This window comes from Schistocerca nitens, chromosome 2, assembly GCF_023898315.1.
Source record: "Schistocerca nitens isolate TAMUIC-IGC-003100 chromosome 2, iqSchNite1.1, whole genome shotgun sequence".
NCBI classification, from domain to species: domain Eukaryota; kingdom Metazoa; phylum Arthropoda; class Insecta; order Orthoptera; family Acrididae; genus Schistocerca; species Schistocerca nitens.
The window spans coordinates 362,268,377-362,282,884 of NC_064615.1; positions in this window are offsets into that span (position 1 = coordinate 362,268,377).

Sequence of the window (14,508 nt, forward strand, 5' to 3'; positions counted from 1 at the left end):
TTGTATCAGGAACGATTGCTCATGGCATCTATTGATCTTTCGGTGAACCAGCGCTATCAGTGTATATGAGCATTTGCGAAAAGCTGTCTCGCCAGTTTCTCTGATATTCACTTCCAAAAGGGTCCGAAGCACAAATATTCAATGCTGAAGGAACGCTTACTACCTACACTGGATCCCTTTTCTTCACGAAAGTTGGAAGCTCTTCAAGGAATGTCCCACAGTAACCTCCTGTTCTGTGGTTTCAGCATTCTAGTGTGTAAAATGGACAAATGGTTCAAATGATTCTAAGCACTATGAGACATCTGAGGCCATCAGTCTTATAGACTTAGAACTACTTAAACCTAACTAACCTAAGGACGTCACACACATCCATGCCCGAGGCAGGATTCGAACCTGCGACCGTAGCAGCAAAATGGACAAGATTTCAAAAACTTTAAGAACATTACCGACATCACTATGAAACCAAAAGTTGATACACGTGGTAACAATGTACGGTTTAGAATGAGATTTTCACTCTGCAGCGGAGTGTGCGCTGATATGAAACTTTCTGGCAGACTAAAACTGTGTGCCGGACCGAGACTCGAACTCGGGAGTCCGCAATATCCTTTCTTCCAGTAGTGCTAGTTCTGCATGGTTTGCAGGAGAGCTTCTGTGAAGTTTGGAAGGTAGGAGACGAGGTACTGGCAGGAGTGAAGCTGTGAGGAGGGGCCGGGGGTCGTGCTTGGGTAGCTGAGATGGTAGAGCACTTGTCCGCGAAAGGCAAAGGTCCCGGTTCGGCACACAGTCTTAATCTAAAGTTCAGAAATTTTACAATGACGAAGTTTTCAAAATCAAAATGAGGTCATCAGACCCCCTAGAACGTAGCACTACCTAAACCTAACTAACCTAAGGACATCACACACATCCATTCCCGAGGCAGGATTCGAACCTGCGGCAGTAGCGGTCGCACCGTTCCGGACTGAAGTGACCAGAACCGCTCGGCCACACCGCCCGGCTACGACGTTTCCAGCAGGTTGCTATGAATTGTTGTTTAAACATACGTTCAGCGTTCGAGTCGAGATAAGCCACCACTTTCGTCAGGTCACACAGAGGGAGGCCACAGTTTGTTTTTGAGCCTCAGTTTGTTGATGCCTTGCAAAATCTAGTGCCCAAATACGTAGGTGTTAGACAAGTATCATCTTTGAAACACGAAGACTTAACAAAACTACTAAATCAAATATGAAACACATAGACTTAAAAAAAACTAAGTCTCACTCTTGAAGTGATCAGACAGAGATATCTGAACCTCATTCCAGGAAAAGTGACTAATGAAAATTATGGTAGCGAGGACCATGAAGTGTTGGGATAGATCGTAATTGTGTGGTGCATTTAGTATCTGTTCCTTATGTTCTGATTCTAGTTTCACATTAATTACAAACTATTAACAGTCCAACAGACACTATTGCCACTAAGCACTCCGTCGTCAGGTCACGAGTGGCCAACCGGGACCATCCGACCGCCGTGTCATCCTCAGTGGAGGATTCGGATAGGAGGGGCGTGGGGTCAGCACATCGCTCTCCCGGTCGTTATGATGGTATTCTTGACCGAATCCGCTACTATTCGCTCGAGTAGCTCCTCAATTGGCATCGCGAGGCTGAGTGCACCCCGAAAAATGGCAACAGCGCATGGCGGCCTGGATGGTCACCCATCCAAGTGCCGACCACTCCCGACAGCGCTTAACTTCGGTGATGTCACGGGAAGCGGTGTAACCACTGCGGCAAAGCCGTTGCCACTATTGCCACTAGCCCATGTATAAAAATTTTGCGGATTAATATTAATAGTAATAAACCTAAATATTAATTAAAATTTCATAACATAGTTTAAATGCTTTATTTTATAGGAGGTATGGGATGTAGATACTTAGAAAACAAGTCAAATCTATGAGACACACCTATTTTTGTCATAACTTTGTGCTTTGTGTCGTTACGTTCCTCAGTGCCTGAGGTAGATGTTACTACAAGTATCGCGCTTCTCGTTGTTTTCACCAACATTAGAGTATACGCATTACTGTACATGCGACCTTATAAATGTTTATATAATAACTTATCACGACAGTTCGCCTAATTATAATAGTATTCACATTACCGGTTTTGGCGATTTATCTCCATTTTCATATAAGATATTTATCCATTAACAGCTTCGTCATGACACAGAAGTTAAACTGAATGTGAAGGTGAATGTCGTGTGATTAGGGCCTCCCGTCGGGTAGACCGTTCACTGGGTGGAAGTCTTTCGATTTGACGCCACTTCGGCGACTTGAGCGTCGATGGGGATGAAATGATGATGATTAGGACAACACAACACCCAGTTCCTGAGCGGAGAAAATGTCCGACCCAGCCGGGAATCGAAACCGGGCCCTTAGGATTGACATTCTGTCGCGATGAGCACTCAGCTATCGGGGGCGGACAGAAATTAAATTTAAATCTAATATGAACATAATGAATCGGTACAAAATTTCTCAAATGAATTCGCAACTGGGAGTAAGAACTACCAACAGCAGTAAAATGGAATGTGACAATGAAAATTTGTACCAGACTAGGGTTCGAGCGGTCGCCTTACCATTTGGCTATGCATTCACAACTTACAGCCAAACCTAAACTTCAAAACCGTGCGTGTACGACCTGAACACGTACATCCATTATGTATATTCCCGTCCAAGTCAGGCGTATTTGAAAGTCGCTTGCCCGGTATCGGCAGATAAATACTATATTGCAGTGCCAGTATTTATTCTGATTCTGATGATCAGAATAACACAGGCACTACAATATCGTACCATAAAATACGCAATTAATTTTACATTATGTTATCGCATTGTAAAAGAGAGTGATTCAGTCTCTCTTACCAAGTGATGTGATGTACAATCCATTGACATATTTTAGGTCATTTCGTGGTGTTCAGAATGCAGGGGTGCTTTTATCGGTTACTCTGAAGTCTTTGAATTGTTTCCTGCACCTGTTCCCGTCAAAAGTCCGGTTAATAATTCTGTTTCATACATTTCGGCCCTGTCTTTCTTTACATTAGCATCACTAACACTGTTGTAGCCACATTTTGTTGTCGATGTGCATGTCGTCAAAAGACACCGAAATACCGCTAGTGTCAGTGTCAAAACATACACATACTCAATTTCAAGAGTTCGTTGTATAATACTCCTAGCATATGACAGTGTGCTCTCAGAGTAAATTTGATTGATGCACATTACACTCTTTTATCTGACGGAGGACCTGCATGCTGCCCAAAGACTAGCGGATATTTCCACGGATTGGTAAGCTACGATGAACTGGAGCAATAGCGACGCCGATGACGACTGGAACCGAAACGTGGATGGCTCTCACCGGAATTCTCTAAGAAACACACCATCACACACACACACACTGCCGTTTACGCTACTGAGCGCGACTTATATCCTGTTGCGCATTGATATTAAACTCTGTGCTACCTGCTCCACGAGGGGCGTGGCGTGGAACATAGTTCCCTCATGTTCGCCTCTGCATGAGGGCGCTAGAGTTTGTGGTCGGACCCGCTTCGCCTGGGCAGTCGGCCTTCCTGTGTAGCATATGAAGTGTGAGGAAAGGCAAAAGAATATTGCGAGTGACAGTCACGGCAGACAGTTCCTTCGCCGATGCATAATCACAAATATCTAACAACATTGACTGTTTCTGGAATCACAATCCTGGTACGGTTACTATTTTTTACTGTTTTAACTTGAAAATTCAAGCTGTAGTCATTCATAATTCCACCGAGTTGCTGAATCAAAATAACTCCTTGTGTGGGCTTGGGAATGACACAAGTTTTGAGCAACCTGCAATTGCTCAGTCACCAATGGAATCTGGCAATGATCTTGATATTACATTTCGAATCATGACCGGTGTTTTGCATCAGAAGTATTCAACTCAGAGCCTTACTTATAAACCATATTGCACAATTCTTTTACTCGAGTCATATCCGGAATTTTTAAGTGTAACAGTCTGTCCTCAAGAGCAATGGAGGAATATGACAGAAAGGATCACTTGAAGCAGAAAACTTGATATGGTCGTATGCCCCATTGCGGATGGTTCACGAGACAGAACAAATTTAATGTACGTTAGTATGTGAGCTGGTAATGGGACTACGCCACACCATTTCAATTGTTGCTGTTCCTGCAGATGTTACTGAACTTCATGTGCAGAAAGAAAATGGGAACCTGAAGAATACCTCTTTAACGCACTGTCATGAAAACTCTGGTAAACAGTCTACGATCATGAATTCGCTCTCGGAAAGGACCGAGGGTCTTCGACAGCTGTAGGAGCACTACCGCCGCAGAAACTGTAAACATATACCATATCTGCATATTATTCCTTCGTGGTCTTGGATACACTTTCAATCCTGCCCGCGCACTACTTCACTAACAACACTATTGACAATTACTGTGCATTGAGCGTGCTAGTTTAATGACAGAAACACATCCCGAGCAAAGAGACTGAAAGCAACGAGGCAGGATGGGTTAGAATAACATGTCAAATAGTTTGGGTATGTAAGACACATACGTGTACTTGCAGTAGGTGTCAACCTCTAGCCCAGGAACAAATGTACATGAAATGTGTTCCATCTCGGAAACCATACGAAAAAGGGCCCAGGTCCATAGTGAGCTTCTTGCTTCAAATCAATTCTGTCAAATCTCTGATTATTAACCGCTCCTCCTGGGAACCTCTGGAGAAGATCTTTCGTAGGTCGCAACATACAATACCGTTTCCTTTATACATTCATACTTTAAATACCACCGTAGTGCGGCAGTTCGCGAGATATCGAGCCCCATGTTGGGTTCCAACAGGTGGTAACCCGCGTAATATCGATGACCACGCTGGTCGTCAAAAATTTGGTGGATGGGAATTAATAGCCGAGGTACAGGAAAAAATTAATTGTCGTTTTGTTTGCTGGTCGCCAAGCTTGATCAAAATAGTTAAACCAAAAGTCAACTCTTTACTGAACGTGTGCAAAAATATCGGAATGACTAAAAGGTGAGCACTTGTACTGAATTTGTTTGGAAATACAGAGTATTAGGGCACTTGGAGTGGGCAGATATGGCACAAATATGTCTCTGAGGAACTGGCTTGTCAGCCCTCAATCGGCCGTGGACGGAGCAGAGCTGGTTGTCGGCGGGCATCAATCTGTGGTAGCGTGTGTCTGGGCTTCTGTCTTGCCCTTCATCTCTGCGAGCTGGCACTGCGTGGTGGATGATTGACAGCTGTCGACTGTTGAATAGCCTGTTACACAGTGCAGTCCGAGGAAGGGGATGGGGGAGGGGGGGGGGGGGTCAGAGCCGCTGCCCGATGGCTAGGGCTACAGGTCTCTCGCGTTCGCTTCAGGCAGTCTCGTTACGAGTGGCAGAGAATGAATCGGATTCTAAGCAAACGATGGTGGTCATGACAATGACTCCTTGTCAGCAGAGTAGATACTAGGACAAATACTGGGATCAGACTGTAAAAGCGGCATTAGGCGTGAGAGGGAAGACTGACTTCAGAAAAGGAAATCCCGCGAGAATAAGCATAGGAGTGGAATGAAACCCAGTACAGCCAGGAATTGGAGTCGGAACAACATGAAGTACACTGAAGTAACCACAGGATCGAATCAGAAAAAGGGGAAATGAAGATAAAGTTCCGACTAAAGGGTCTTGAGATGAAAAAGAAATTGCCATCCTTAGACAAATAGCTGGGGTTGATGATACTAACGCGTTATTCATTATTTTAAAGTAAAAATCGTCATATTCTCGTGTCACAACTTTTTCAGAATTTGCTAAAATCATCTATGGTGGTAATTTTTATGACAAAATAAACAAATTGTTTAAAAATTTTGGCGCAACTTTAGCATTTACCATCAATATATTCTGCAAAAGAAGGTGAAACATACAGTCGACAGTGAAGATAGGAACTCTGTTGTCTACAAGGTTCTTTGTAATGAATGTAACGGACTGTACCTTAGACAAATATGTCGTAGTTTTCTTATCCGTTTCGACGAACGTATAATGGTGCTGCTCGTAATAATCATTGTTTGGCCACGACGTGATACAAAACAGCCATCCTGAAGGGCCGATCAAAGAGAATTTAAAAGTTTTACATAATGCCCCTAAAAAGTATCTGTTAAATATCCTTGTAGAAATTATTTATGCACTTTATAAAAAAAACATTTAAGTTACTAAATGAACAACTGGAATTCAGAGAGAAACATTTGTATGACCTATTTGATGATTTGCTGTAGCACTGTTCTCTTGTTCTTTCTTTTGTTTCAGGTATTTTAACGATATTTAATTCTTTTTTATAATTATACAGTTCTTTTTCAGGCATTCAGCCTGTATATTTTTATAGATCTTATTCTATTTTAATCCTTGTCAAGCACACAACTGACAGTTTTTTGTCACTTCAGTACTGCTATTAATACTTAATAATTCATTTACTTGAAGTGGGCCACGCGGGGTAGCCGCGCGGTCTTGGGCGTCTTGTCGTGGTTCGAGCGGCTCCCCCCGTCGGATGTTCGAGTCCTCCCTCGAGCATGGGTGTGTGTGTTGTCCTTAGCTTAAGTTAGTTTAGGTTAGTTTAATTAGTGTAAAAGCCTAGGGAGCGATCACGCCAGCAGTCTGGTCCCATAGAACCTTACCACAAATTTCCAAAATTACTTGAAATGGTCCATATGATCTAACACTCGCTAAATAGTGACGTACAGAATAGTCATCATCCTAACAGCGAATGATGTGATAGTTTAATAGGAAATTTTTTGCCGCTGATGAACTATTATTGTTGATTTTTTGGCCGACTGGTCGCTCTATCAATGTTCCGGCCTCCATGGCGATCGACGGCGTCCATCGACAGGACATCTCGGGCTCATCGTTGTTCGTGTCTCCATGGCAACTGATGGTGTCCGTTACTGATACATATATGGCTTGTCGTTTGCCTTACGACAGACGTACTTTATCGATAGGCCGTCTCCATGATAACTGATGTCGTCGACTACATTTATATTTGTATCGATTATGCTACTACCGCTGTATTGTTACTTCCACGTACTGCCCATAGGTGCCACTAAATGATTATTATTGGCTGGCACGTATTTTCAGTTACTTTCTTTCACAAACATAGTTAATGTTTATAGTGGCTAATTTCCATGTATTTTAGCTTGCTATTTTATAATTTTTCTTTTACAAAGCTGGTTACCATTAACGTAAAATAATAAGAACTATTTTTGCCATGAAGACTTATTCTTTCTTGTAAATCTTGAGCTGAAATGCCAAAGCGAAATCTGTCGAAAAAATTCTCACGACGTCACACCGCCGGACGCGGTGGTCATGCGGTTCTAGGCGCTGTAGTCTGGAACCACGCTACTGCTACGGTGGCAGGTTCGAATCCTGCCTCGGGCATGGATGTGTGTGATGTCCTTAGGTTAGTTAGGTTTAAGTAGTTCTAAGTTCTAGGAAAAGAAAATTGAGAATACGCTAGGTGACGATCAGTTTGGCTTTAGGGAAAGTAAAGGGACGAGAGAGGCAATTCTGACGTTACGGCTAATAATGGAAGCAAGGCTAAAGAAAAATCAAGACACTTTCATAGGATTTGTCGACCTGGAAAAAGCGTTCGACAATATAAAATGGTGCAAGCTGTTCGAGATTCTGAAAAAAGTAGGGGTAAGCTATAGGGAGAGACGGGTCATATACAATATGTACAACAACAAAGAGGGAATAATAAGAGTGGACGATCAAGAACGAAGTGCTCGTATTAAGAAGGGTGTAAGACAAGGCTGTAGCCTTTCGCCCCTGCTCTTCAATCTGTACATCGAGGAAGTAATTATGGAAATGAAAGAAAGGTTCAGGAGTGGAATTAAAATACAAGGTGAAAGGATATCAATGATACGATTCGCTGATGACATTGCTATCCTGAGTGAAAGTGAAGAAGAATTAAATGATCTGCTGAGCGGAATGAACAGTCTAATGAGTACACAGTATGGTTTGAGAGTAAATCGCAGAAAGACGAAGGTAATGAGAAGTAGTAGAAATGAGAACAGCGAGAAACTTAACATCAGGATTGATGGTCACGAAGTCAATGAAGTTAAGGAATTCTCCTACCTAGGCAGTAAAATAACCAATGACGGACGGAGCAAGGAGGACATCAAAAGCAGACTCGCTATGGCAAAAAAGGCATTTCTGGCCAAGAGAAGTCTACTAATATCAAATACCGGCCTTAATTTGAGGAAGAAATTTCTGAGGATGTACGTCTGGAGTACAGCATTGTGTGGTAGTGAAAGATGGACTGTGGGAAAACCGGAACAGAAGAGAATCAAAGCATTTGAGACGTGGTGCTATAGACGAATGTTGAAAATTAGGTGGACTGATAAGGTAAGGAATGAGGAGGGTCTACGCAGAATCGGAGAGGAAAGGAATATGTGGAAAACACTGATAAGGAGAAGGGACAGGATGATAGGACATCTGCTAAGACATGAGGGAATGACTTCCATGGTACTAGAGGGAGCTGTAGAGGGCAAAAACTGTAGAGGAAGACAGAGATTGGAATACGTCAAGCAAATAATAGAGGACGTAGGTTGCAAGTGCTACTCTGAGATGAAGAGGTTAGCACAGGAAAGGAATTCGTGGCGGGCCGCATCAAACCAGTCAGTAGACTGATGACCAAAAAAAAAAAGTTCTAGGGGACTGATGACCTCAGATGTTAAGTCCCATAGTGCTCAGAGCCATTTGAACCATTTTTGAGGTCACACCCGTCACTCAGCGTCTCCATCGAAAAATCTACTGAATCACATCAATCCATCGACCGTAGCTTCCCCACTCTCTCTCTCTCTCGTCGGTTTTTGATCCAGCCCTTCCCCTCCTGCGTTTTCTAAGCTCTGAAATTTGGTTGTGACATCTAATTAAAGATATATCCGTCAGTGCCAGCCAGTTGACGATTCTTGCTGATCCATTCTCCTCTTAACTTCTCATCGTAGTGTGTTTTTTACGGGTTTCCATCTACTAACATCCAGCACATTGTTCTCACGATCTTATTCGCACCACTCCATCTCCGCCCCCGTGGAGTGCCGCAAACGAGCTTACTCCCCCCGCCCCCTGAGGAGTCTTCAGGTGGTTTCAGGCTGGTCGCTCGCCTGTACAGTAGCTCCCCCATTTTATTTTTTTCCTTGGAGAGGTAGGCTTAGCGGCTGGATGTGTTTTCATAGCACAGACAGACGGTTGGTCACTCGGCTTTCGCGGGAGATTTACACAGAGCACCAACAAGCGACTCTTCTAGTGTGTTGAGCTGTGCATCCCAGTCACATGCTATTTCTCATTCTTTGTCATTCACTACAATAGATTTTGGAAAGAAATATTCATTTAGTATTTATTACACAAGTTTATGGTGAAATCATCACTTATTTTCGAGCAAATAGAGTTTTACAGGTGTACTTCATAATCATATTTGATGCTATTGTATTGAATTTAACATGTTACATGATATATACAGCTGAAACTATAGTCTGCAAGCCATCTAACATGTGTGGAAGCGGGTAGTTCTGTATCACTACCTTTTCCTCCCTTTTCTGTTCCGTTTGTGAATGGCGAATTGGAAGAGTGACTGCGAGTAAACTACCACATGAGCGCTAATTTCTCTGTTTTCCTTGTTGTGGTAATTTCGTGATACATATGCAGGAGGAAATATGCTGCCAGATCTTACGAAATTACTCTCTCAGAATTTCAACAGCAAACCTCTCCGTGACGCACAACGCTGCTATTGTAGTGACTGCCACTGCAGTTTGTTGAACACCTCCGTAACGCTCTCGATTCCGTGACTAAGTACGCAACTCTTCGTTCGGTCTTACGTATCTCTGCTATTATTCTAGTTTGGTGAGGGCCCCAGATTAATGAGAAATACTCAAGTATCGGTCGGACACGTGTTTTGGAAACCACTTCTTTATACAGGAATACCAAGCCGTCACTCGTTTATAGATGATACTCGTTTATAGATGCAGATAAATACAATTCATCACTTTCGATGTATTGAAATGTAGTTAGAAGAATGCGGCAGGAACACCAAAGTCCGAAACGCGTACTTCAACGAACTGGGAGAACAGTCTATATAGATCTCCTGCGGAGGCAAAAGCAATAAGATCTTCTATATCAAGCAGTGAAAGGAGCGAAACGCTAAGTGACATATCCTGCTGTGAACTGAGGTAGCGCGTACCCTTTATTACCTCAGTTTCACGAAAATAAGTTATATTGAGCCAGAGCTCTTAAATTTCTGTCATAGGTACAAAAAGATTTATAGAAAGATGCTGACAATTTACTTATTATCAAAATAATATACAATGCAGTGCGGGAAGTCATTAAAAAGGAAACATGGAGAGACAAACAAAGGTGTTATAAGGTAGTGATAAGGGAGGGTAATACACTAACGAACGACCCACACACCATAGCAAATTATATGAATGAGCATTTCTCAGGAATTGCAGAGAAATCAGAACAAAAATTTAAAAAAAAATGCATCACATGTAAATAATTGAAGGTATAACGAGATATGTTCACTTTTGGCTGAAGCTGAGATCTCACTAACACCGCATAGTTTGAAAATTGCTTTATCGCATGGTGCATGAGACCTGTCCATAGGAGCATTCAGAACAACATAGTAAATGTACCTCTCTACGTCGGGTGTTTATTGCAAGAGGAAGACGAAAAATGGTTCAAATGGCTCTGAGCACTATGGGACTTAACATCTATGGTCATCAGTCCCCTAGAACTTAGAACTACTTAAACCTAACTAACCTAAGGACATCACACAACACCCAGCCATCACGAGGCAGAGAAAATCCCTGACCCCGCCGGGAATCGAACCCGGGAACCCGGGCGTGGGAAGCGAGAACGCTACCGCACGACCACGAGATGCGGGCGAGAGGAAGACGTGCAGAGCTTGCTTTGTCATTACAGCAACAGTTTTCAGATTCTGGCACGTTGAATACATCCAAGACGACCATTGTATTTGATGTTACACAACATTTATTTTTAGACTAACTGTTCCACCCAAAACAGATGTTTCGATACATCGTTAAGAGTGCTGCCAATGAGAAGTTTACTGTTTCATAGTACAGGTTTTCAGAGCACTCCACGGCACAGAAGCAAGTAATTCGTTGTAGTAGATCATTATCGTAGTTTATTTAACATGATTCTTTTCACTCCAGAAGCCTAAACTACATCGACCTTTTCTGAGGAAAAACTTTATAAAGTGTCTCTGTCAGTTAAATTAGAAATACATGAAGACGTCATGAAGTTTGCTAGGAGTATGTTCCAGCCTCAGGCATGGAATTTTATAATAATGTGGCCTGCGACAGTGCTGTTACGGATACAAACAGTTCACTGGAAGGAGAAGCACAATGGAGTTCTTAGGAAACTTTCACAACTATAATTTTTAATATGGCATCCACTTTTTATAATTCTCAAACTCCTCATCATTTTCAGTAACCTGTAAAGTGCTAATACGATTAGCTGTGGTTTCTTTAGTTACTTGATTATTTTTTCCGTCGTATTCAAAAAACAATCTTGTTTGGTGCAAAAGCGAGAGAAGTCCATTTTAAAAAAAATTGGTTAATAGCATAGTAAACCATTGTTTGGCTAGTAATAAGCAATTACGGTGTGCTGGTGCCCTAAATAAAGGCTGGGAAGAGACCAGACTGATTAACAAGGTTTTCCAATATCTGGAGAGTTTGTGTTTTACTCGAAGGTATGTAAAAGTGACTTATCTAGTTCTTGTACCGTTATGTCCAAGGTACAATGATGTCACTACCAACCGCAGATCATGAAGTCAGTAAAACAGAGCGAAACCTGTACAAGCTCCCTTAATAAACATAATAAATGAGTCCCCCGTATCAGGGAAATTTCCAGAGTATTTAAGACAGTCAAGAGTTGTACCTCTGTTAAAGAAAAATAACGCAGAGAACACACAAAAAATGTAGATATGGACGTTCAGGTAAAGGTCGTGTTCCTCGAATTCTGAGAGCACAGCACGATACAGTTCCGCACAGGCACCTAAAAAATCAAAATACGAGCATAGTTAGTATCAGACAAAGTGGATAACAGGACCGAAGAGTTTCTATCAAATCTCGGCTTGTCATTCTCAAAGGATAGTTTTGGGCATCGCCCACGGGAGTGTAATAGGATTATTATGTTATACGTTACATGTCAGTGACCTAGTAGGGAACGTGAATAGTTCAAGAGGGTTTCACAGATGATGCTTTAATATATCTGTAGCAAATACAGGAACCGCAGAGGATAGACACTTCGTGCAGGGAGTGGAAGCTCACCGTCAACATAAACAAACGTAACGAACCGCGACGACACAGGGGTGAAAAATGGTTCAAATGGCTCTGAGCACTATTGGACTTAACATCGGAGGTCATCAGTCCCCTAGAACTTAGAACTACTTAAACCTAACTAATCTAAGGATATCACACACATCCCGAGCGGTACTGAGCACTTCACTCTGGAACCGCGCGACCGCTACGGTCGCAAGTTCGAATCTTGCCTCGGGCATGAATGTGTGTGATGTCCGTAGGATAGTTAGGTTTAAGTAGTACTAAGTTCTAGGGGGCCGGCCGCGGTGGTCTAGCGGTTCTGGCGCTGCAGTCCGGAACCGCGGGACTGCTACGGTCGCAGGTTCGAATCCTGCCTCGGGCATGGGTGTGTGTGGTGTCCTTAGGTTAGTTAGGTTTAAGTAGTTCTAAGTTCTAGGGGACTTATGACCTGAGATGTTGAGTCCCATAGTGCTCAGAGCCATTTTTTTTTTAGTTCTAGGGGACTGATGACCTCAGATGTTAAGTCCCATAGTGCTCAGAGCCATTTGAACTATTTGAACATCACACACATCCATGCCCGAGGCAGATTTCGAACCCGCGACCGTAGCGGTCGCGCAGTTCTACACAGAGGTGAAGATCCTTAATTGTATGATTAAACGACTGCACAACAATATCTGCTAAAAATATAATGGCGACTCTGGGAAAAATGTGGCCTTTGAGTTTTGGGTTACCTATATTCTGGAGCTCATCCTTATCATTGACGTCATCGATGACTAAAATCAGTCAGTGAATCAATCAGTCAATGAAATGAATAAAATTTCCAAATAGCTGAACTGTGCTGTGTTCACCACGTTCCTCCTTTCCCACTGCCTCCTCTTTCGAAACAATTAGAGCCTAGTATTAACACGATGCGTAAAATGGTGCAAAAAAATGCAATAAGAAATTGCATAACCTCCGCTTCATAGTCATTGCCAAAAGATATTCACATGCTTCTGCCGTAATATCGAAACTATTCGTGAAAATGCTGTCAAGTTACATTATTTACGTAAAACTGCGTAAACGCAGATGGCATAAAGTAGCGCATCCTTTCCCCCCTCTTCTCCAGAGCTTAGTATTTTAGCTGTCATTAATGTAACCCCATCTCGACTGTGCCCTAAAGTAACCGAACGACCTGAAATATTTATCGAAAGACAAACTTAAACAAGACACTGTATTGTGTAACATGACTAAAATGTTGTAAAAAATATATGTTTGCATTACTGGGTTCAAAAATTATTTATTGACTGGCTCACCAATTTCGCTGAAAGCTATAAGTCAAAAAAATGGTTCAAATGGCTCTGAGCACTATGGAACTCAACTGCTGAGGTCATTAGTCCCCTAGAACTTAGAACTAGTTAAACCTAACTAACCTAAGGACATCACACACATCCATGCCCGAGGCAGGATTCGAACCTGCGACCGAAGCGGTCTCGCGGTTCCAGACTGCAGCGCCAGAACCGCGCGGCCACTTCGGCCGGCAGCTATAAGTCATTCGGCATTGCATATTGGAACGATTGTATAACATTGTGTCTATAAACAATTAAAAACCAACGTTTGCTTATAAAATGTAATTGATAAATTAGTAGTATGTAGTTGCTGAAGATGAGTATTACTTTAAATATTATTATACAAATCTCGATAAACGCGAAATAAAATCAACTGTCAAGTCATGCCCAGTTTATGACTGTTACCAATAGATATCTGCACTGCTAAGAACGTTCAAATTTCAGTTTATGGGCCACACTTGGTGCAAGACACAACAGGACGTTAAATGAATTACTTTCCACATCTATGAAGCTTGTCAAATGTCACAATATTCTAAAATGTCTGAAAAATACCTCAGAAACGCAAAAAAATTCTAATGTTTACGTCACGTACCACTATTGGAAGACAACTGCAAGAACTAGCTACTAAAAGGAGCAAAAGGTGCGTGCATGGAGTAGAGAGGGTGTGGGCCAGCCGGCAGAGAGTAGGTGCAACGACTGACGCTTTCTGACAACAGGGAGAGGGAGAACCATAAGGTAGGATCGATATAGAGGAACATTTCGGTGCTGTGACCCGAGGAGGAACCTCGGTGGTGTAGGCCGGCAGCTGCAGACGTTGTCAGAGCGACAGGGATACTGGCGGGAAGCGTACAGTGTTGTG